This window comes from Hermetia illucens, chromosome 2 (assembly GCF_905115235.1).
Source record: "Hermetia illucens chromosome 2, iHerIll2.2.curated.20191125, whole genome shotgun sequence".
NCBI lineage: Eukaryota > Metazoa > Arthropoda > Insecta > Diptera > Stratiomyidae > Hermetia > Hermetia illucens.
The window spans coordinates 137,264,768-137,274,001 of NC_051850.1; positions in this window are offsets into that span (position 1 = coordinate 137,264,768).

The window sequence follows — 9,234 nt, forward strand, 5'->3', positions numbered from 1 at the left end:
CTAGAGAAAGCGTTTGACCGTGTGCGACACGAACTAATCTGGTATGCTTTACGACAACACTTAGTGCCAGAAGAACTCGTGCACTGGGTTCAATTGCTTTACCATGATCTGAAAAGTAAAGTTCGAGTATGGCAGGTGTATAAAAACCGCTTCGTGTCTCTGTTGGTGTTCATCAAGGAAGCACCCTCTCACCACTACTCTTTGTTCTTGTTACAGATACCATCACATGGGATATGCAACGTCCTGCGTCCTACACACTGTTTTATGCAGATGATGTTTTCCTAGCATCTAATAGCCAAAATGATCTCGAGCAACTTGACCAAAAATGGAATGATCACCTCATGCAACACGATCTCAGATTGAATCTAAACAAAACTGAATTTGGGCGACCGATCCCCATGTAACGGGCGCAATCACTGTCGACCTGCCCAGAACTAGGCGATTTAAATACCTCGGGTCAACGCTATCAGCCAATGGAGAACCGCGTTATGAAATTGCTTCACGCATTAACGCAACCTAGATGAGGTGGCGTTCCGCAACTAGTGCTCTTTGTGATCGACGTATCAACGAACGTCTCAAATCGAAAATTTACCGCAATGTTGTCCGTCCTGTCGCTCTCTATGGTTCTGAGTGTTGACCAGCTATAACAGACAATGAACGGCGTCTTGTGGTAATGGAGACGAAGATATTACGTTGGATTAGTGGCGTGACTCCGTTTTGATCACATCCGAAATGGGGATATCCGCGATCGTTATGGCGTTTCACCGATCGTGAAAAAGTTGCAAGAGATGCGTCTTCGATGGTATGGTCACGCAATTCGTGCTAACCAGAATTCACTTGCCAAGATTGGTCTGAACATCGAAGTCGATGGTAAACGACCAAAAGGCCGGCCTAAACAACGGTGGCTTGATAGGCTGGTTGGGGATTTAAAAGCCTCGAGATTGCACCCAGATCAGGCATTCGATGGAGTCAAGTGGCGAAACCGATCACGACGAGCCGACCCCGCTTGTGAACGGGACAAAAGCTGAAGAAAAAGAAGTAGTATAAACATTACATTTACTTAATATATCCTACATGCCAATTTCGCTGGAATAACTTTTGTAAATCCACACGTTTCAGCAGTATCTCAGTAATTGTTGTCACTAGATATCATATCGACTTCACTAGAACAATTTGCATACCTGCTACTAAGCTCCGATGCAAATGTCTGCATCGTACATCCACTTGATCATAATACCGGCAATAAAAAGCAAAAATAACAAAAGGGAGAAGTAAGTAATTTTCATTGGTAGTAAAGTCAACGCCATTTCAAAATTAAATGTTTTAAAGTTACGTTCACCTACATCTTCCTTTTCATAGGCAGTTTTTTGAAACCATAAAAAGCAATGTCTTAGCACGCCCTTTTTCCTTATTTATTTATTTACTGATTGACGGCCACTAAAACGGAGTAAACTCCAGTTACCAATTGCCCTCAGAAGGAGGAGAAACCCATAATTTTAACCTATGCTTAAAATTAAACTAAAAGAAGACAAGTTTAAGGGACCAAGTTTTTGTGCGTAATAAGATCGTCTTAGAATCGAGGAAAATAAATTTCGAGCCCCGCGAAGGGCACGTTGAAAAGTCTCCGTTGCGTGTATTATAAGACGCAGGGCCATGCTATTAGAAGCAGAACAGTTCATTAGACCCAAGGAAAGTTTGGAAAATGTGCATAAATCCAGATAGGTGCTACGCTGTTGAAGGAAGCAGTTCAGAAAAAGAAGGCGGGAGGACTAGTCTACATGAGAAAAGTTATCTTTAATGAGGGCGAAAATTGTGAATTTACGTTGCACCTTTTCAAGGGCAACGGTAGGGTGACCAGAACATGGAGCAATATTCGAGGTTACTTCTCACGAGCAAGTTGACGAGAGTTAAGGAGGGATGGAGTCAAAATCAGGGAACGAACGAAGTATAAAGCCCAACATTTTGCAGCCCGATAGGTGACTTCGAAGCAGCGAGTGTTGTAGCGAAGCTTATTGCCAAAAGTGACTCCGACGTGGATTTCCCTTGAGTGTAGTTATGTTCTGAAAAAACAAATATCCGTCAAGAGAGTAGGAGAAAGAAGTAGGGGGGGGATAACGTTGATAAAAAAAAAGATAAAAAAGGCCCAGGGCTGTGAATTTAGAGATTGGGGCACGAAGTTTGTGAAATTGAGTATGCTATCCGTGTTACTCTTTCACTATAAGGTGACCAAAGTGGGAGGACAACCAGTCACTGATTTTTGGGCAGGAAAAGAGGAACGAAATAATACGGTAATTCTCAGCAAGAGTGCGGATGTAACTTTTGTGAATGTGGATGATGTGAAAACTACGTGGAAAATAATACAAAGGGAATTGATCAGCTTTAAGCAAAAACAGACTAAGAAGGCCGTTGTGACCAGGATCAAAAATGTCAAGTATACCAAAGAAGTACTCTACAAGAAGACAGGTAAGGAAAATAACGGCAGGAGATATGGTGTACTCGTGGTTGAGAAGAAAAGGGAGGAGAGTTAACATAGACTGAGGAATAGTAGCAAGAGAGAAAATCACAACATAGAGAATTTACTGAAGGAGGAGATAGTTGGGTGGGACTGCGGGAATTGCGAATGTGGGACCAGATTTTTTTGAGATTTCAGTACGGCAGTGAATCTTCAACCCTGGCTATATATTTAATTCTGGACTTAAGTGTTAAAGATTTAACCGAGGAACGCAGAGTTTTGAAAGGAATAAAGTCAGCATAGGTTCACCAAGACAGGAACTTATTTCTCGCAGTGTGTTTTTAACGAAACTTGTTGTGGACGTCAGTGGTGAACTAGGCTGGGTAGCAAGGAAGAAGATCTGACGGAATTGAATAGAAGATACTGTGCTTGGGCGCACATAAATAGAAGGAGGAATGGGGCCAGTTGACTGACTCCAGGGCTGAGTTTAGGCCTTCGAAATTTGTCTTCCGAGCGCCACGATAAAAAAAGTGGAGTCGGAGGATCATCATCAGATTAGGATGATGGGCATTAGGAGCAACGAAGTTCAGACATGAAAAGATCGATTTAAGAGGCTTGTGGAAAGGATAAATTAGAATGCGGTTCATTTGTTCGTAAAAGTGGATAAAGAAAGAGAAGTGTAGGAGGAATTATTGGGGAGGAAAGGAGGGCCGGGAATAGTAGACCTAGGTACGGTAAAGTAGCCACAGAGAATGAAAGGAAGAGAATGGAATAAAATCATTAGGAGTTCTTATAACCTGCCGAAGAAATCATCGCAGATGAAAGGAGACTGAGATAGGGAAAACGTACACACGATCTGAAAAACGGGCATACGTTTGGCGGAATGCAGTGGGCAATAACACTCAGGTCCGGAGATTCACGGCTCCACGCGCGCGGTTGAGCACTCGAAGCGCTCAAAGGAAATTATGGAGGAAATTATGTTGTATAGAAATGGCAAATAGGAAATTGAAGAGAGGCCAATGGAGGTGTTGAAGGAAATTAAGCAGATGAAAAATAAAGGTGTTGCATTCAAGGAAATGTGTCCGGATTGCTCAAGTGGTTAGGGCGCTGGGCTGTCGCAGCGGAAGGTCGCGGTTCAAATCTCACCATAGCAGAGGGATTTGTTATCGTGACTGGATGTCGGAATCTGCTGCGAATGAGTAAAAATATATCATTATATTAATCTCGGGCGAGCGCAATGTCCATCACACATCCTCTTACAGTGTATTGTAGTGTACCCTTACGGTTTTGAATGAAGTGCTTTAGCATACTGCACGGCCCAGATCCAATGTTGATTGTTGCGATTATTATTATACAAGGAAATTAATTTTTCATACGCTCGTCACTGGACAAAGAGAACGAAATGATGCGGATGTCGAGAAGCCATGGAAACAAAGTATGTTTGCTTCGCCGATTTTTTAAGGTCTTATGTAAACAAAATCTTATTAAAATCGGTTTACTGTCTGACTGTCTGTCTGTCGGTCACACGCATTTTTCTCGGAGACGGCTGTAGCGATTGACATCAAATTAGGTGAAAAGGTGGAAACTATAAATGCTCGCTCATGCAGCAAGTTACATCCTTGTACGTCGAATTTAAGGGGGTCTCCATACATGCAAACGGGGTGGGGGGTGTACATTCTTTTTTCACCAAATATAGGCATGTGGGGTATCAAATGAAAGGGCTTTGGTTGGTACTTCCCGAAGCCGGTCCCAGCTTTGACATATGCTGGAAAGGTGGAGTTGCGGGTGGTGGAAAGTGATCATCTCAAAAACTATCCAACCAAAAAATCTGACTTGGTGACTGGGTCGGGCTCTCGTAATGGACAGCACGCGTCAAAACCGCTAGTCGTGGGGTGGTTCGACGTCTAGGCGCCACGACGACCAGGAGCACAGCTTCGCCTGCTGCAGCTGTTTCGCCACAATCTGTGGGGTCCACTTCAGCAGGTTCGTGTAGGCAGCGGATGAAAGGGACTGAGGAAATGAACCTCTTCATTATCCGCTCCTACTACGAAATAACGGGGGGGGGGGGTTACAGCATCTTGCCGCCCTTGTTGCATCAGAGATTCGTTGAGCGTTTCCCGCAATTGGTGCACGTGACTGTGCAGCGAGTCGCAGGCCAGTTCCGCTTTATTACTCGCAGCGACACAATCCCGGCCACCATCAGGGAGCCTGTTCGGCTTGAGGTCATCGGGGAAAGTGGTGACCGAGAGCCGATGGGCCAGAGGCAGCGGCATCAACAACACCACGCCGGACTGCAGGTAACTGTTTTAGTACTCACCGAAGCACTTTTCTCCACCGCCCAGCTAAGGTTTCCGCTGAGGTTCGGGACGAATTCCAAAGAGCGTGTACAGAATTCTCGGATGTGGATCCTTTACATAGACCAGGTATTCCCAGGCTATAGGCATCTCCAGCGACTACGGGAATTCTGTTGGCGTACATAGTCTGTTGGCACGCAGTATAAATGAGATCATGAGCCGGGCGGAGAAATTTCCACCCGTCCCCACTGCGGGGGGTCAATACGCACCTTGAAACCAACAACATTCTGTCCGAGAAGCAGAAGGGCTGCCGAGTTGGTTCAAGGGGTTGCAAAGAGCAACTCATTATCGACTCGGTAGTTGTAGGACAAGCAACTGGAGGTCAAAGAAACCTCTCTAGTTGCTATATCGATTATGCCAAGGCTTTTGATAGCTTTCCGCATACCTGGCTAATCGATGTCCAACATCTGTATCGCATTGATCCGAAACTAATAAAGTTTCTGGCGACAGTTATGGAGGTGGCATAGCACCTTATCGGTGCGTGCATTTGAGGGTGCTAATACCTCAGAGTCCATCCGTATACGGAGGGACATCTTCCAGGGGGATTCGTTGAATCCCCTTTGGTTTTATATTGCTACTGAATGATGCTAGAGGGAATGGTTTTTCAATGAAGTATGGCTACGTGCTAAGTGCGAACTGACACACTTGATGTACTTAGATGACATCAAGCTGTATGCTGGTTTTGACGACCATCTTAGAAGTCTGTTGCGAATAATAGACATGTTCAGCCGTGATATTCGGATGGAGTTTGGAGTAGACAAGTGTCGAATCCAAGCCATCCGCAAAGGTCATCACGAGCCGCATGCCAGACATAGCATTAGTGACCTCCACATCGAACCTATGACCGAGACAGACTTCTACATGTACCTAGGAATTCTGAAAGGAACCTATACTCGAGTTGGTGATCTGCTGTCCGAACTCCTGCAACGTGTCAAGCTAGTGCTGAAATCGCGTCTCTCGGGGAAGAATAAAATAAGCGCGTTGAATGTATTCGCTATCCTTTCACTGGCTTATGCATTCGGAATATTGGCGTGGACGAAAACCGATCTGGAAAATGTCCGGCGGTGGAGAACTATGTCCACATTCCGAATGCATCATCCAAAGTCTGCTGTGAAGGGGATGAACCCGCCTCGTGACATCACGGGTAGGGGCGTGGTTGACGTAGCGGCACACATCATCGCCAAGTCGACTCACTGCGCGCTTATTTTTACAGTAAAGAGCAGGTGAGTCCCTTGCATGCGGCTGTCTGTAAGGCAGACTGTGAAATGATTCCACTCAACTTGAAGGATCGATGTTTCAATCCTCTGAGTGGGGTGAAGTCGGATCAAGAGCGGATTGATGAATGAAAATGGAAGGTAACGCACGGCAAACACTTGAATTGTCTTTGGCAGCCATTTATCAATTTGGATTTGTCGAACAGATGGCTGTGTGCTTGGGAGCTCTTTGCTGAGACGGAGGGGTTCATGCGTGCTATTCAAGATGGCGTGGTCACCACCCGAGCTTATAAAAAGCTCATCATGAAAGAACCGGTGGAGAGCGACCAGTGTAGAATGTGTGGTTCGGCGTTAGGGACGTTGGACCATCTCATTTCTGGCTGTACTGTTATGGCACCGGTGCAATACATCACCAGGTATAATGCTATATGTAATGTTATCCATCAAAATCTTGCATACAAGCATGGGCTGATCACGGGAACATGTCCGGTTTACCGATATGAGTCGCAAGCAGTATTTGATAGCATGTATTGGGACCAGGAAGTTCTGAGTTGACAAAACGTGTCGCTCCTCGTATATAATGGATGTTGCCATCCCCCATAATACCAAGGCGTCTTGAGCGGGTGGTTGTAGTTCCCATAAGTTTGTCAGCTACAGGTATTGTACTTAAATCCCTCACGGCTTACTTTGATGTCCTGGGACTTTCGCACAGACTGGTTCAAACCATGCAGAGGTATACTATTCTGCATACGTGCTCAATGTTGCGGGGAGGTTTCGACGGATTCTCCCATTAACTTACTACTGGTCACCAGCACCAGCGCCCCTTTAGTTAGGATCGTCCGAGCCTAAATGCTTGGCACTTATTGCTAGTATTAGGTAAAATCCGGCATCTGCCGAGATTGTGATAACTCGGAAATAGTATATTACTATAATGTTTAGTAATTCGCTGCGAAACCCCCTTAAATTCATCCCATCACGAAATTTTGCAGCATAGTATGGAGCATGATCTTGCCAAGTTTGGTGGAAATCGCACTGCTACTAACAAAGTTATATTAGGTCCCGTTTCTATGCAAATTTAAGACTTTGAATGTAATATAATGAATATGTAATATCATAATATATGCATATATTACGTGCTATGTGGACAAATGCACACTCAAATCGCTTTATAAAAGAAATACACAAAATCTTTCATACCTGAGGTGGCCAGCTCACGCTTTCCCGACTTGTTTGGAACCGCTTCCACATGAGCTTGTAACTGAAAAGGAATCCTGACCATATTTGTTGGACATGTAAGCGCCCTAACAGCTTGCAGCTTAGTTTTGGACGCTACGACTCGTGAGGTAGTGATGTGTTCATACGATAAAGCAATTTATTTTGAACGGTAACAGAAATGGTGAATGTAAAACTCATTTGTCGAGGCTGTTCAAAAAGGATAAAAGTAAGACTGCATAATACTGAAAATTCACGTTATTGCCCGTTACATTCCGCCCCCAAGACTACCTTCAGCATTTCGACAAAAAAACACGAAATTACGGTGGAATTTTGAGATATTTGAACATTAAGATATTCATTGCGTCTCCGAGGAACCAAATCCATACTTTTTTCATCAACTGCATGTGCCAACTTCCCTTGCCATTCTTGAATATGAATAAAGCCTTATTCTTTGCAATTAAATTGGCTCTATTCGTATAGTATAATTCATTCGCCTGCGGGAATTTATCTGATATCTTATTCCATGCACACGCATCTGAGTTTATTTTATCCAAAAAAAGAAAATTTTCAATGCATAATGAAACGATATGAGGCAAAGATTTCCATATTGTTTATGAAATTCGTTAAAAATTTTCCATTTTACTCAAGGTCGCCCTTTGGACGTTATCCAAAAATGCCCTCATGCTTTATTAGCAAGACTCCTTGTGATTCTCATTTACCTCCGTAATATTTGAACATTAGAATAGTAGGTAGTAGCCAAATGGTTGAGGTTTCCATGAATTTTATGTCGTCCTTTGATAATCTTCCAATCATAGTTACATCATCAGAGCAAACATCAAAGATTCGATAGAAACCAAAAGCCTCCGATTTTACCATGAAAAATATTAAATTAGCCTGGAAAGCAGAAACTTAAAAATAATTTTCTATTCCTGACACCTCACAGGACGATTAGTTGACCTCAGTCGGACCCACATTAACCTCCCGTCACGCACATCCTTAATCAATGCCCACTTTATAAACTAGGCCATCATCGAAAGCTAATTTCAATTGCTAAAGGAATCAAAGCGAATCAACTACCCTCGAGAGGCATCCTTCGCTCTTAATAATCTCAATAAAAGGCTCACGCAGGGAAAATTTTATGATATCCCAAAAGGATCGAATTAGGCTCAACGCTACTAATTGCCCAAGGAAATCAGGCCAGTACCTCTCCAAACAATTCTCTGTTTAGCTTCTAACCACTCTCCGTTTGAATCCGTTCTCATCTTTTCATATTGATGCTGCAAGGACTATCAGTCGGGATAATGGATGATGACCTAAAAATAGAAAGTTCTTCGAACTAAAAATAGGCTCGGCAAGGACTTTTCGTACAAAGAGAAGCTTTTCATGTCCTAAAAATAGATGTTGTGGCAATGTCTACGTGATGTAAACACTGTAAGCAGGAGCGTTACAGCTGTTCATGGTTGAAAGATGGGAATCTTTGTTTTCGTCTTATAGGGATAAGTACCCATCCCTTTTTGCCTGCATTAGAATATGCTGGAATTCTGGGAAAAAGGACAGGGAATCAAGGATACTCTTATTGCTGCCGATATTTGACAATTTCGCACTTGAGTGGTTCTGCAACCTCCTTCGTCCTTTACCCCGCGCTGGCACGTTGAAGCTCCATTTTTGTATGAAAATTCGAGAATCTAGGTCTTTGATGACGTCATGTTTTCGTCATGGTTTCTGAGTGCTAGAGTAACAATATTACATCCCCACTTTGTACAGGAAGTATCTCCGACTTATGTGTTTGTGCACCGCTCGATTTCCGAAAGTAGGTCACAGACAGGGATTGCAAGCTTCGAAACTGGGTTAAAGTATGAATGGATGCTGTGTAGTCAAACGACCCTAAGATAGGCGCCCAACGAGCAAAATTGAAAGTGTGTCGAGTTCCTGGATTACTCGTATGTATCGAAGATTGAATGAAAAAATAAATTAAGCGAGCGAAGAATGTTTTCTTCTT